General features: G+C 38.3%; 1 non-coding gene across 1 annotated transcript; it reads left to right on the top strand.

The window, feature by feature from the left end:
* The first annotated feature begins 1076 nt into the window (after window positions 1-1076).
* On the top strand, window positions 1077-1184 carry LOC148581471 (small nucleolar RNA R71). The gene has a single exon (XR_015896914.1). It is a non-coding gene; the product is annotated as a small nucleolar RNA R71 (small nucleolar RNA).
* Window positions 1185-15201: the final 14017 nt, after the last annotated feature.

Here is a 15201-nt window from a genome sequence, read left to right on the forward strand (position 1 = left end):
TCACTTAGTTCATTGATGAACAAGGGAGGTTCAACTTCCCAAGTATCAATGCCAAATAATTTGGCATTCAGCTTTATGATTGCACCAAGAAACTTGGCAGTTTGCTCTTCAGTAACATCCTCATTCTCTTCAGAAGAGGAATACTCATCAGAGCTCATGAAGGGTATAAGGAGGTTTAATGGAATCCCTATGGTCTCTAGATGAGCCTCAGAGTCCTTTGGTTCCTCAGAGGGAAGCTCCTTATTGGTCACTGGACGTCCCAGGAGGTCTTCCTCCTTGGGATTCACGTCCTCTCCTCTCCTCACAGGTTCGGCCATGGCACTTATGTCAATGGCCTTGCACTCTCCTTTTGGGTTCTCTTCTGTATTACTTGGGAGAGTACTAGGAGGGATTTCAGTGATCCTTTTACTCAGCTGGCCCACTTGTGCTTCCAAATTTCTAATGGAAGACCTTGTTTCATTCATGAAACTTACAGTGGCCTTAGATAGATCAGAGACTAGATTTGCTAAATTAGAATCATTTTGTTCAGAGTTCTCTATCTGTTGCTGAGTGGATGATGGAAAAGGCTTGCTATTGCTAAACCTGTTTCTTCCACCATTATTAAAGCCTTGTTGGGGCTTTTGATCCTTCCATGAGAAATTTGGATGATTTCTCCATGTTGAGTTATAGGTGTTTCCATAAGGTTCACCTAAGTAATTTACCTCTGCTATTGCAGGGTTCTCAGGATCATAGGCTTCTTCTTCAGAAGATGCCTCTTGAGTACTGTTGGATGCAGCTTGCATTCCATGCAGACTCTGAGAAATCATATTGACTTGCTGAGTCAATATTTTGTTCTGAGCCAATATGGCATTCAGAGTATCAACTTCAAGAACTCCCTTCTTCATAGGCGTCCCATTACTCATAGGATTCCTTTCAGAAGTGTACATGAACTGGTTATTAGCAACCATGTCAATGAGTTCTTGAGCTTCTGCAGGTGTTTTCTTTAGGTGAATGGATCCACCTGCAGAGGTGTCCAGTGACATCTTTGATAGCTCAGATAAACCATCATAGAATATATCCAGGATGGTCCATTCTGAAAGCATGTCAGAAGGACACTTTTTGGTCAACTGTTTGTATCTTTCCTAAGCTTCATAGAGGGATTCACCTTCTTTCTGTCTGAAGGTTTGAACATCAGCTCTAAGCTTGCTCAGCTTTTGAGGAGGAAAGTACTTGGCTAAGAAAGCCGTGACCAGCTTATCCCAAGAGTTCAGGCTGTCTTTAGGTTGAGAATCCAACCATAATCTAGCTCTGTCTCTTACAGCAAAAGGGAAAAGCATGAGCCTGTAGACTTCAGGATCTACTCCATTAGTCTTAATAGTATCACATATATGCAAGAATTCAGTTAAGAACTGAAAAGGATCTTCAGATGGAAGTCCATGAAACTTGCAGTTCTGCTGCATCAGAGAAACTAGTTGAGGTTTCAGCTCAAAATTGTTTGCTCCAATGGCAGGAATGGAGATGCTTCTTCCATGTAAATTGGAATTAGGTGCAGTAAAGTCACCAAGCATCCTCCTTTCATTATTATTATTTTCGGCTGCCATCTCCTCTGCCTGTTCGAAAATTTCTGAAAGGTTATCTCTGGATTGTTGTATTTTAGCTTCTCTTAATTTTCTCTTCAGAGTCCTTTCAGGTTCTGGATCTGCTTCCACAAGAATGTTCTTATCCTTGCTCCTGCTCATATGACAAAGAAGAAGGCACAGAAAAATAATAATAATAATAATAATAATAATAGAGATTCTCTTTACCACAGTATAGAGGTTCCCTTATGTGAGTAGAAGAAAAAGGGGGAGATAAAGGATGTGATGTAAAGGAAGAAACACAACTGTACGAATGGAAGAGATGTGAGATGAGATGTTAGGATATGAATGAATAAATAGAATAGGATGAGAGAGAAGGAGGGAATTTTCGAAAATTATTTTTGAAAAGAAGTTAGTGATTTTTGAAAATGGTTTTTGAAAAATTGTTAGTAATTTTCGAAAATTAAGTTTTAAAAATTAAAATAATTAATAAATTAAAAAGAAATTTTGAAAAAGGGGAGAGATATTTTCGAAAATAAGAGAGAGAGAGTTAGTTAGGTGGTTTTGAAAAAGTTAAGAAACAAACAAAAAGTTAGTTAGTTAGTTGAAACAAATTTTGAAAAGATAGGAAGTTAGGAAGTTAGAAAAGATATTTTGAAATCAAATTTTGAAAAAGATAAGATTAGAAGATATTTTTGAAAAGATATGATAGAAATTAGTTTTTGAAAAAGATTTAATTTTTAAAATCACAATTAATGACTTGATTCATAAGAAATCACAAGATATGATTCTAGAACTTAAAGTTTGAATCTTTCTTAACAAGTAAGTAACAAACTTGAAATTTTTAAATCAAAACATTAATTGATTAGTTATTTTCGAAAATTTTATATAAAAATAAGAAAAAGATTTTTGAAAAATATTTTTGAAATTTTCGAAAATAACTAAGAATTTTAAAAAAGATTTGATTTTTGAAAAAGATTTTGAAAAAGATAGGATTTTCAAATTGAAAATTTGATTTGACTCATAAGAAACAACTTGATTTTAAAAATTTTTGAAAAAGTCAATCCAAATTTTCGAATTTGATGAGAGAAAAAGGGAAAGATATAATTAAATTTTTTTTTTGATTTTTGAAATTTTTTATGAAAAACATGAAAAATATGCAATGCATGAAATTTTTAGATCAAAAACAATGAATGCATGCAAGAATGCTATGAATGTCAAGATGAACACCAAGAACACTTTGAATGTCATGATGAACATCAAAAACATATTTTTGAAAAATTTTTAATGCAAAGAAAACATGCAAGACACCAAACTTAGAATTCTTTAATGCTTACGTACTAAGAATTCAAGAATGCATATGATAAACATGAAAAGACACAAAACAAAAAATCATCAAGATCAAACAAGAAGACTTACCAAGAACAACTTGAAGATCATGAAGAACACTATGAATGCATGATATTTTCGAAAAAATGCAAGATGCATATGCAAGTGACACCAAACTTATAACATGACTCAAGACTCAAACAAGAAACAGAAAATTATTTTTGATTTTTATGATTTTCTAATTTTTTTTGGATTTTTTTTTTCAAAAATTAATTGAAAAAGAAAAATAAGGATTCCAAAATTTTTAATATGAATTCCAGGAATCTTGCCATGTTAGTCTAAAGCTTCAGTCCAGGAATTAGACATGGCTCACTAGCCACCCAAGCTTTCAAAGAAAGCTCCAGTCCAAAACACTAGACATGGCCAATGGCCAGCCAAGCTTCAGCAGGTGATCATGGATCAGCAGCAGGTGGATGAGTAACAACTAAGTTGCTCTTGATAACAAATTGCAAGCCTCAGTCCAAATGAATTTAGACATGGCTTTACAGCCAGCCAGGCTTCACATGCTTCATGAAACACTAGAATTCATTCTTAAAAATTTTGAATAAATTTTTGAAAACATTTTTATTTATATTTTTTTTTTCGAAAACAGATGAGAGATTTTTGAAAATATTTTTGAAAGATTTTTGAAAAGAAAACGAAAAGAAAGTTACCCAATCTGAGCAACAAGATGAACCGTCAGTTGTCCAAACTCGAACAATCCCCGGCAACGGCGCCAAAAACTTGGTGCACGAAATTGTGATGTCCAGGCTCAAACAATCCCTGGCAACGTGAGCAACTTGGTGCGCTGATCTCAATACATAATTGTCACAACTTCGATACAACTAACCAGCAAGTGCACTGGGTCGTCCAAGTAATACCTTACGTGAGTAAGGGTCGAATCCCACGGAGATTGTTGGTATGAAGCAAGCTATGGTCACCTTGTAAATCTCAGTCAGGCAGATATAAAATAATTATGGAGTTTTCGAATAATAAATAAAAGAATAGGGATAGAGGTACTTATGTAAATCATTGGTAGGAATTTCAGATAAGCGAATGGAGATGCTTTTCGTTCCTCTGAACCTCTGCTTTCCTGCTATCTTCATCCAATCAGTCTTACTCCTTTCCATGGCTGGCTTTATGTGATACATCACCACTGTCAATGGCTACTTTCGGTCATCTCACGGGAAAATGATCCAATGCCCTGTCACGGCACGGCTAATCGTCTGGAGGCATCACCCTTGTCAATGGCTTCATCTTATCCTCTCAGTGAATAATATGCTCACGCACCCTGTCACGGCACGGCTATTCATCTGTCGGTTCTCGATCATGCTGGAATAGGATTTACTATCCTTTTGCGTCTGTCACTAACGCCCTGCAATCGCGAGTTAGGAGCTCGTCACAGTCATTCAATCATTGAATCCTACTCGGAATACCACAGACAAGGTTTAGACTTTCCGGATTCTCTTGAATGCCGCCATCCTTCTAGCTTACGCCACGAAGATTCTGGTTAGGAGATCTAAGAGATACTCATTCTAGCTTAATTCATGTAGAACAGAAGTGTTTGTCAGGCACGCGTTCATAAGGGAGAAGGATGATGAGCGTCACACATAATCATCACCTTCATCACGTTCTTGGGTGCGAATGGATATCTTAGAAACGAAATAAGAAGAATTGAATAGAAAACAGTAGTACTTTGCATTAATCTTTGAGGAACAGCAGAGCTCCACACCTTAATCTATGGAGTGTAGAAACTCTACCGTATGAAAATACATAAGTGAAGGTCCAGGCATGGCCGAGATGGCCAGCCCCTTAAAACGTGATCACAGGACCAAAATACAATCCAGGATGGTCCAAAAGACTAGTAAAAGGTCCTATTTATAATAAACTAGTCACTAGGGTTTACATGAGTAAGTAATTGATGCATAAATCCACTTCCTGGGCCCACTTGGTGTGTGTTTGGGCTGAGCTTGAGTGTTGCACGTGCAGATGCCATTTGTGGAGTTGAACGCCAGTTTCTGTGCCAGTTTGGGCGTTCAACTCTGGTTTTGGATCCTTTTCTGGCGCTGGACGCCAGATTTGGGCAGAAGGCTGGCGTTGAACGCCAGTTTACGTCGTCAATTCTTGGCCAAAGTATGGACTATTATATATTGATGGAAAGCCCTGGATGTCTACTTTCCAACGCAATTGGAAGCGCGCCATTTCGAGTTCTGTAGCTCCAGAAAATCCACTTTGAGTGCAGGGAGGTCAGAATCCAACAGCATCAGCAGTCCTTCTTCAACCTCTGAATCTGATTTTTGCTCAAGTCCCTCAATTTCAGCCAGAAAATACCTGAAATTACAGAAAAACACACAAACTCATAGTAAAGTCCAGAAATGTGAATTTAACATAAAAACTAATGAAAACTTCCCTAAAAGTAACTAGATCCTACTAAAAACATACTAAAAACAATGTCAAAAAGCGTATAAATTATCCGCTCATCAACTCTCTCTTGGGATTTTCTTCTGTATTGCTTGGGAGGGTGCTAGGAGGAGTTTCAGTAATTCTCTTACTCAGCTGACCCACTTGTGCCTCCAAATTTCTAATGGAGGATCTTGTTTCATTCATGAAACTCAGTGTGGTCTTAGATAGATCAGAGACTATGGTTGCTAAGCCAGAACGGTTCTGCTCAGAATTCTCTGTCTGTTGTTGAGAAGATGATGGAAAAGGCTTGCTATTGCTAAACCTATTTCTTCCACCATTATTGTTGTTGAAGCCTTGTTGAGGCTTCTGTTGGTCCTTCCATGAGAGATTTGGATGATTTCTCAATGAAGGATTATAGGTGTTTCTATAGGATTTTCCCATGTAATTCACCTCTTCCATTGCAGGGTTCTCAGGATCATAAGCTTATTCTTCAGAGGAAGCTCCCTTAGTACTGCTTGATGCAGCTTGCATTCCAGACAGACTCTAAAAAATCATATTGACTTGTTGAGTCAATATTTTATTCTGAGCCAGTATGGCATTTAGAGTATCAATCTCCAGAACTCATTTCTTCTGAGTTGTTCCATTATTCACAGGATTTCTTTCAGAAGTGTACATGAATTGGTTGTTTACAACCATTTCAATGAGTTCCTGGGCTTCTTCAGGTGTCTTCTTCAGATGAAGAGATCCACCAGCAGAGTTGTCCAATGACATCTTGGACAGTTCCATTATTCAGCTTACTCAATTTTTGAGGTGGAAAGAACTTTGCCAAGAAGGCATTGACCAGCTTTTCCCAAGAGTTCAGGTTTTCTTTAGGTTGTGAGTTCAACCATGTCCTAGCTCTGTCTCTTACAGCAAAAGGGAAGAGCATAAGTCTGTAAACCTCAGGGTCAACTCCATGGGTCTTAACAGTGTCACAGATTTGCAAGAATTCAGCTAAAAACTGATGAGAATCTTCCAATGGAAGTCCATGATACTTGCAATTCTGCTGCATTAGAGAAACTAATTGAGGCTTAAGCTCAAAGTTGTTTGCTCCAATTGCAGGAATTGAGATGCTCCTTCCACAGAAGTCAGAAGAGGGTGCAATGAAGTCACCAAGCATCTTCCTTGCATTGTTGGTATTTTTGTTATTTTCGGCTGCCATGTCTTCTTTCTTTTCAAAAATTTCTGTCAGGTCCTCTCCAGAGAGTTGTGCTTTAGGTTCCTCTTCAAGGTCCTTTCAAGTTCAGGATCAGCTTCAACAAGAATGCCTTTGTCCTTGTTCCTGCTCATAAGAAAGAGAAGAGAACAAGAAAGTATGGAATCCTCTATGTCACAGTATAGAGATTCTTTGAGGTGTCAGAGAAAAACAGGAATAGAGGGATGAGGTAGGTAGATAAGAATTCAAACATATGAAGAAGGAGAGAGAGTCCGAATTGCTAATTGAGGAGGAGTGTTAGTCCTTAAATAGAAGAAGGTGAGGAGGGAAAAAATTTTCGAAAACAAAATTTTAAATAAAACTAAAAATTTTAAAATAATTAAAAGGAATTTTGAAAAAGTGGTTGATGGTTTTTTGAAAATTAAAAGTGAGAAAGTGGTTAGGTGATTTTGAAGAAGATTTTGAAATCAGTAATAAAAAAGATATGATTGAAAATTATTTTGAAAAAAATATGGTTGAGAAGATATGATTGAGAAGATATGATTGGAATTTTTTTTTAAAAATTTATGACTTGCCTAACAAGAAATTTAAAAGATATGATTCTAAAATTCAAATATTGAACCTTTCTTAACAAGGAAGTAACAAACTTTGAAATTTTTGAATCAAATCATTAATTGGTAGCCAGGATTTTCGAAAATAGTGAAAGAAAAATGGAAAAAGATTTGATTTTGAAAAAGATATGATTTGAAAAAGATATGATTTGAAAAAAATTTGATTTTGAAAAATTATGAAGATTTGAAAAAGATTTGAATTAAAAACTAATTTACCTCCCTTGTGTTGTCCTGGCGTTAAACGCCCAGAATGGTATCCATTCTGGCGTTTAACGTCCATTTGGCTACCTCCTTGGGAGTTAAACGCCCAGCCAGGTACCCTGGCTGGCGTTTAAATGCCAGAATTCCTTTTTCACTGGGCGTTTTGAATGCCCAGTTTTTTCTCTGTAATTCCTCTGCTGCATGTTCTGAATCTTCAATTCTCTGTATTATTGACTTGAAAAGACATAATTTTGAAATTTTTTTTCAATTTTTAATGATGAGAGAGAACAACAACAAAATGTAACTAATCATGAAAAACTAAGATCAAATAAACAATGCATGCAAGAACACGTTGAATGTCAAGATGAACAATCATATTTATTTTTAAGAAAAGAAAGACATGCAGGACACCAAACTTAGAAATTTTCATATTTGAGACACCAACAAATTGAGAATGCACATGAGAAACAACAAAAGACACAAAATAAGAGAATTTAAAGATCAGACCTAATAAAATCATCAAGAACAACTTGAGGATCAATGAAGAACATAATGCATATATTTTAGAAGAATGCAAGAAAATAAAAAATATGCGAAACACCAAACTTAAAATGTGACACTAGACTCAAACAAGAAACACAAATTATTTTTTATTTTCATGGTTTTATTAAATTTTTTTGTATTTTTCGAAAATTATTTGGAAAAAGAAAAATAAGGATTTCAAAATTTTTAATAAGAATTCCAAGAATCATGCAATGTTAGTCTAAAGCTTCAGTCTAAAAAGATTAGACATGGCTAGCCAAGCTTCAGCATGACATTACATACAACAGCCAAATTGATGGGAATCAATTAGCTCCTGTGATGATAAAAGCATCATCTGAAACTCTAGAATTCATTCTTAAAAATTCTGAAGAACATAGAATAATTTATTTTTTTTAAAATTTTTCGAAAATAAAAATCTTTAAAAATAAAATGCTTAAACATAAAATAAAATTACCTAATCTGAGCAACAAGTTAAACCGTCAGTTGTCCAAACTCGAACAATTCCCGGCAACGGCGCCAAAAACTTGGTACGCGTAAGGAGCCACTCCTCTCCCTCCTGAATGGCTCGAGCAGGACGAACAATCTCCGGTTTCGTAGTACTACTATCGAGGCGGGCTAGCCGGACATGGACTCCTTCCTTTTTCTTTTTTTTTTATGTCGTGACGCTTTGGTTACCGGCAAACGCTTCCAAAGGCGACCCTCTCGAGTTTCCGGCTGTTTCCTAGATTGAAGTAGCCTTTCTTTTGGAATCGTGATCTCAAACTTTTCTCACAACTCCGTGCAACTAACCAGCAAGTGCACTGGGTCGTCCAAGTAATACCTTACGTGAGTAAGGGTCGATCCCACGGAGATTGTCGGCTTGAAGCAAGCTATGGTCATCCTTGTAAATCTCAGTCAGGCAGATTCAAATGGTTATGATGTTTTGATAATTAAAAGATAATTAAAACAGAAAATAAGATAGAAATACTTATGTAATTCATTGGTGGGATTTCAGATAAGCGTATGGAGATGCTTTGTTGCTTCTGAATCTCTGCTTTCCTACTGCCTTCTTCCAACCATGCGTTACCTCTCTCCATGGCAAGCTGTATGATCCTCTCGGATGAAAACAAATCCATCTGCGCTGTCACCGCAAGGCTAATCATCTGTCGGTTCCTGCTAGCGTCGGAATAGGACCATTGTCCTTTTGCGCACTGTCATTTGCGCCCCACATTCACAGGTTTGAAGCTCCTTCACAATCGTCCCTTCCCAGATCCTACTCGGAATACCACAGACAAGGTTTAGACTTTCCAGATCTCAGGAACGCTGTCTATTGATTCTAGCCTATACCACAAAGACTCTGATCTCATGGAATGGAAGGCTCTGTTGTCAGGAGAAGCAACCATGCGTAGTGAACCAGGAGGCTAAGAGATACACACTCAAGCTATTGCAGATAGAACGGAAGTGGTTGTCAGGCACACGTTCATAAGTGAGAATGATGATGAGTGTCACGGGTCATCACATTCATCAGGTTGAAGTGCGAGTGAATATCTTAGAGAAGAAGTAGGCGTGAATTGAATAGAAAAACAATAGTACTTGTATTAATTCATGAAGAACAGCAGAGCTCCACACCTTAATCTATGGGGTGTAGAAACTCTACCGTAGAAATACATAAGTGAAAGAGGTCTAGGCATGGCCGTGAGGCCAGCCTCCATGGTCTAAGGACTAAATATTCCAAAGATTTTCCAAAGATGAAAATACAATAGTAAAAGGTCCTATTTATAATGAACTACTAGCCTAGGGTTTACAGAAACAAGTAAATGATACAGAAATCCACTTTCGGGGCCTATTTGGTGTGTGCTTGGGCTGAGCATTGAAGCTTTTTCATGCATAGGCTGTTCCTGGAGTTAAATGCCAGCTTTGGTGCCAGTTTGGGCATTTAACTCCAATTCTGGTGCCAGTTTGGGCGTTTTATGCCAGAAATTTTAAGCTGACTTTGAACGCTGGTTTGAGCCATCAAATCTCAGGCAAAGTATAAACTATTATATATTGCTGGAAAGCCCAGGATGTCGATTTTCCAACGCAATTGAGAGCGCGCCAATTGGGCTTCTATAGCTCCAGAAAATCTACTTCGAGTGCAGGAAGGATAGAATCCAACAGCATCTGCAGTCCTTTTTCAGCCTCTGAATAAGATTTTTGCTCAGGTCCCTCAATTTCAGCCAGAAAATACCTGAAATTACAGAAAAACACACAAACTCATAGTAAAATCCAGAAATGTGATTTTTATTTAAAAACTAATAAAAATATAATAAAAAATAATTAAAACATACTAAAAACTATGTAAAAACAATGCCAAAAAGGGTATAAATTATCCGCTCATCACTTACCATTACACTTGGAAAAGTTCAACAAGGTTAGAACTTCCAATTAATCTTCTCCCAATCAAGGCTTTTTATTTCAATTATATAAAACCTCTTGTTGATTTTTATTGCTTTTATTAATAAATATTTTATTTTCCCGTTCTCCAACTCTAAAATTTCTCAGAAAATTCCTGACCAAAAACTTGCACTCTTTTGTCAACTCATTGGGAAATGACCTGAGAATTCTACTCCCAGTATTTTATTCTTAAATTGTGACAACCCTTTTTAAATTGATAAGCGGAATTTTTGTCGGTTAAGGACTGTACTTGCAACACTGTTCTTATTATAACTTCTCAATCGGCAATTTTCCGCCTGTCAACTAGAGTGCAGAATTCCTAGAGGGTGTGCATTGATTATAGGCGCCTCAACCAGGCTACTCGCAAGGATCACTACCCACTACCATTCATCGATCAGATGCTTGATCGCTTGTCAGGTAAATCACACTACTGTTTTCTAGATGGTTACACAGGCTATTTTCAAATTCATATAGCTCTTGAAGATCAGGAGAAAAATACTTTTACATGTCCCTTTGGAACGTACGCATACAAGAGGATGTCTTTTGGATTATGTAATGCACCGGCTATGTTTCAAAGGTGCATGATAAGTATTTTCTCAGATCTTCTTGAGCGTTGTATGGAAGTTTTTATGGATGACTTTAGTGTGTATGGTGATTCATTCGACCTTTGCTTGGATAGTTTAACTAGAGGATTAGACAGGTGTGTTAGTTCAAACCTTGTATTAAATTTTGAAAAATGTCATTTTATGGTAAAATAAGGTATTGTTCTAGGACATGTTGTTTCTAATACTGGTATTTCAGTAGATCCAACAAAGATGGATGTTATTTCTGGTTTACCTTACCCCTCCTCCGTGAGGGAAGTCCGTTCGTTCCTTGGTCATGCATGTTTCTACCAGAGAATTATCAAGGACTTCAGTAAGGTAGCATTGCCTTTATCCCGACTGCTGCAGAAGGATGTTGAGTTTGAGCTGAGTGAGGACTGCATGGTAGCGTTTGATAAGTTGAAGATTGCCTTGACTCAAGCTCCGATTGTGAGAGGACCCGACTGGAGTCAGCCATTTGAGATTATGTGTGACGCCTCCAACTATGCAATAGGAGCGGCGCTGGCTCAGTGCGAAGGTAAGGACCCTTATATAATTGCTTATGCTTCTAAGACCTTAGATGCTGCTCAGTCTAATTATACTACCACTGAAAAAGAGCTTCTGGCTATTGTTTTTGCTCTGGATAAATTTCGAGCCTACTTACTTGGTACTAAGGTGGTAGTATACTCAGACCACGTAGCTCTAAAATATTTGTTAGCTAAAAAAGAGTCCAAACCAAGGTTAATACGTTGGTTATTGTTGCTGTAAGAATTTGATTTAGAAATCAAAGATATGAGTGGTTCCCAAAATTTAGTGGCGGACCACTTGAGTCGCCTTGAGCATATTAATAATGACTCCACTTCTATCAATGATGCTTTTCCATTTGATAGCTTGCACGCAATATCTGAGGTAGTTCCTTGGTATGCACCTATAGCTAATTATTTGGTTAGTCATACATTCCCTCCCAATTTTACTAAGCATCAAAGGGACAAGCTTAAAAGCGATTCCAAATATTATATATGGGATGACCCATATTTATAGAGGTGTGGCGCTGACCAAATAATTAGAAGGTGTGTGCCACAATTATAGTTCCAGTCAATTTTAGAGGCCTACCACTCTTTTGAGAGTGGTGGATATTTTGGTCCTCAAAGAATAGCTAGAAAAATTTTGGACTGTAGATTCTGGTAGCCCACTCTTTTTAAGGATGCTACTGCCTTCTGTAAATCTTGCTCTCCATGCCAAAAGTTCAGGAATATATCCAAGAGGGATGAGATACCCCAACAACTTATGTTGTTCTGTGAAATTTTTGATGTTTGGAGCATTGACTTCATGGGTCTATTTCTAAACTCTACGGTTTCTTACACATATTGTTAGCTGTTGATTATGTTTCTAAATGCGTAGAAGCAATTCCTACCCGTACTGATGATGCTAACACTTTTGTCTCTTTTGTTCAAAATAATATTATCTGTCGCTTTGGATCACCACGAGCAATCGTGAGTGATCAAGACACTCATTTTTGTAACAGGAGATTGACAGGTCTATTGAAGAAACATGGCATTGTTAACAAGGTAGCAACGACTTACCATCCTTAGACCAATGGGCAAGCCGAGGTGTCTAACAGAGAGATAAAGCGCATATTGGAGAAGATTGTCAAGCCTCATAGGAAGGACTGGAGCACCAGACTTGTAGATGCACTTTGGGCTTATCGGACAGCATACAAGACACCAATCGGAATGAATCCCTTCTGCTTAGTCTACAGAAAGGCTTGTCACCTCCCAGTGGAGGTGGAACACAAGGATTTCTTGGCTATAAGGGAATGCAACATGGGATTTGAGAAAGCCGGTGCTGAAAGGAAGCTGCAACTAGCAGAACTGGAGAACCTTCGACTCGAAGCATATGACAACTCTAGGCTATACAAAGAGAGGATGAAGGCTGTGCATGACAAGCATATCAAGAGAAGATAGTTCAGACCTGAGGAGTTAGTTCTCCTTTACAACTCAAGGTTGAGGCTCATGCCAGGCAAACTGCGATCAAGATGGGAAGGTCCCTATAGAGTAGAAAAGGCAGAGCCATATGGCGTCTTTCACCTGAGTCATTCTTCAAGTTCCAAATTCATCAAAGTCAATAGCCACCGCTTGAAGCTGTATCACGGTGAGAAGATGAAGCATAACAAGGAGCTGGAGATCTTCCTCTTGTAGGATCCACCAACAGAAGGAGAGTGAGCTTGTGGACCATCCAACTTAAGGACGTTAAAGAAAAGTGCCAGGTGGGAGACAACCCACCATGGTACGCTCTTTCATTTTTATTCTTAGTTTTATCTTATTTTTATCAAGTGTTACTTTATAAATTCTGCATATAAAAAAAAAGGGGGGCAATCGACGAGCACGCGTCACTTGTGCATGTGAAAATTTTAGGAATTGAACAGAGAGTTACGCGGGAGTGGCGCTGGAACCATGCTTTGTGCACAAACAAGCCTACGCGTACGCGTACCTTACGCGTGCGCGTCACCTGCAACCTTGGCAATCCATGCGTACAAGTCCCGCTCGCGCACGCATGGATATAGAAATCGGCGTAAATAGCGTGCTGAACAGAGAGTTGTGATGGTCTGGGGCTGGCACTGTGCTAGAGGCACAAACTCACTCACGCGTACGCGTCCATGACGTGTGCGCGTCATTTCACCTAATGGCCACCCACGTGTGCGCGTGCCTGACGCGCATGCGTCGTATACAATTTTGGCCCCAAACCCAGAATGAATAGAGACTTGTGCGTGCGCGAGGCTGGTCTCACGCGATTAGCACAATCATGGTCACGCATACGTGTGACCGACGCTTACGTGTCACCCCTAGTTTTGTGCGGCCCACGCGTACGTGTAAGGTACGCGTGCGCGTCGCATGCGCCGCACCAATAAACCAGCGTGCCGCCCAGTTTTAATTTTTCCCCTCCCAAATCCTAATTCTCTCTCATTCCTAATTCTTCCTTCTTTCTTCTTCCTTCTTTCCCTCTTCTTACTTCTTACTTCCTACTACTTTCTTCTTCCCCTTTTCATCTTCTTTCTTAGGTTTCTTTTCTTCCTCTCCTCTACTTTTTTATTCTTCCATTTATTGCATTTATTTATTTTTCTTTTTTCTCAAATTCTATATTAGCTTAGTTATTTATGGTTTCTTTTTCATTCTTTTATCATGCATTTTTATGTTAGGTTGGAGCTTTATTTGGGTATTACTTTATTATCATTGAGCTTGTGAATATTATGAGGAGTGATTTGACATTTGACATTTAATTTTGGCTCTCATATACATTTGGATCCATTATTTTAATTCCTATTTTAACTTGCACACCAAGTGTTTGTGAAAAAGCTCTCATGGCATTTTGAACTTTTTTCTACTTTACTCTTACACTTTAATGCCTCTCTTTTTCACAACACTTGTAATCCACATGTATTGGGATTATCATTCACAATTGTCATCATACAAGTGCTCTTTAATTTGGTACATTTAATAATTAATGCTTGAGTTATGCTTCCCATGCCTATTACTTGCATGCTTTTAACCTCTTGCATCTAATTGTTATGAATTGCCTTTATGATTTTTACTTAATGTCTTCCATGCATGTTGTAACTACCATGTATAGGACATCATTATTACTTTCGCATTCATTATTACTTGGATTTCCCTCCTTCTAATTGTTAGTACTCTATATTTGAATTTAATTCTCTTTCTTTCTTCTTTAGGATGGCCACTAAAAGAGGAAAAGAGAAGGCTTCTAAAAAGCCACCAGCAAGGAGAGGAACCAAGATAACTCCGGCTAAGGCGCCACCATCTACCAGCGTCAAGCCACCAACAAAGCGGGTAAAGAGGATCATTAAAGTTGATGAAGCAGAAAAAGTCTTTCCCGTACGGGACTCCACACGGTTCACTAACCGTTATTACGAGCAGATGTTCCCCATCCTAGTTGAGAGGAACTACAATAATGAACATCTACTCATTGTCCCAACCCATTTTGTTAATTTTGTGGAGCCCCGCATTGAGAGGAGACAGTGGGAATTTTTGAGGAGGCAGCTGCGAGAGGCCAACCTATCATGGGTAGTTGAATTCTACTCCAACTTCTATTCGCCTACTCTGCAGACTGTCTAGGTTCGTCAGCAGCAAGTCCCTGTCTCCGAGAGTACCATACAAAGAGCACTGGATCTTCCACCTAGCCCAGAGGGATTGGATGCATATCAAGAGGCCTCTCTTAAGCACCAGATGTATCATTTTGACTGGGATACCGTCCTTGGAGTTATAGCCCAACCTGGCGGCACCTGGATCTATGGGCAGCATCAGTCAAAACCCAAG

Source organism: Arachis ipaensis, chromosome B10, assembly GCF_059453495.1.
Source record: "Arachis ipaensis isolate K30076 ecotype BB chromosome B10, ASM5945349v1, whole genome shotgun sequence".
Taxonomy (NCBI): domain Eukaryota; kingdom Viridiplantae; phylum Streptophyta; class Magnoliopsida; order Fabales; family Fabaceae; genus Arachis; species Arachis ipaensis.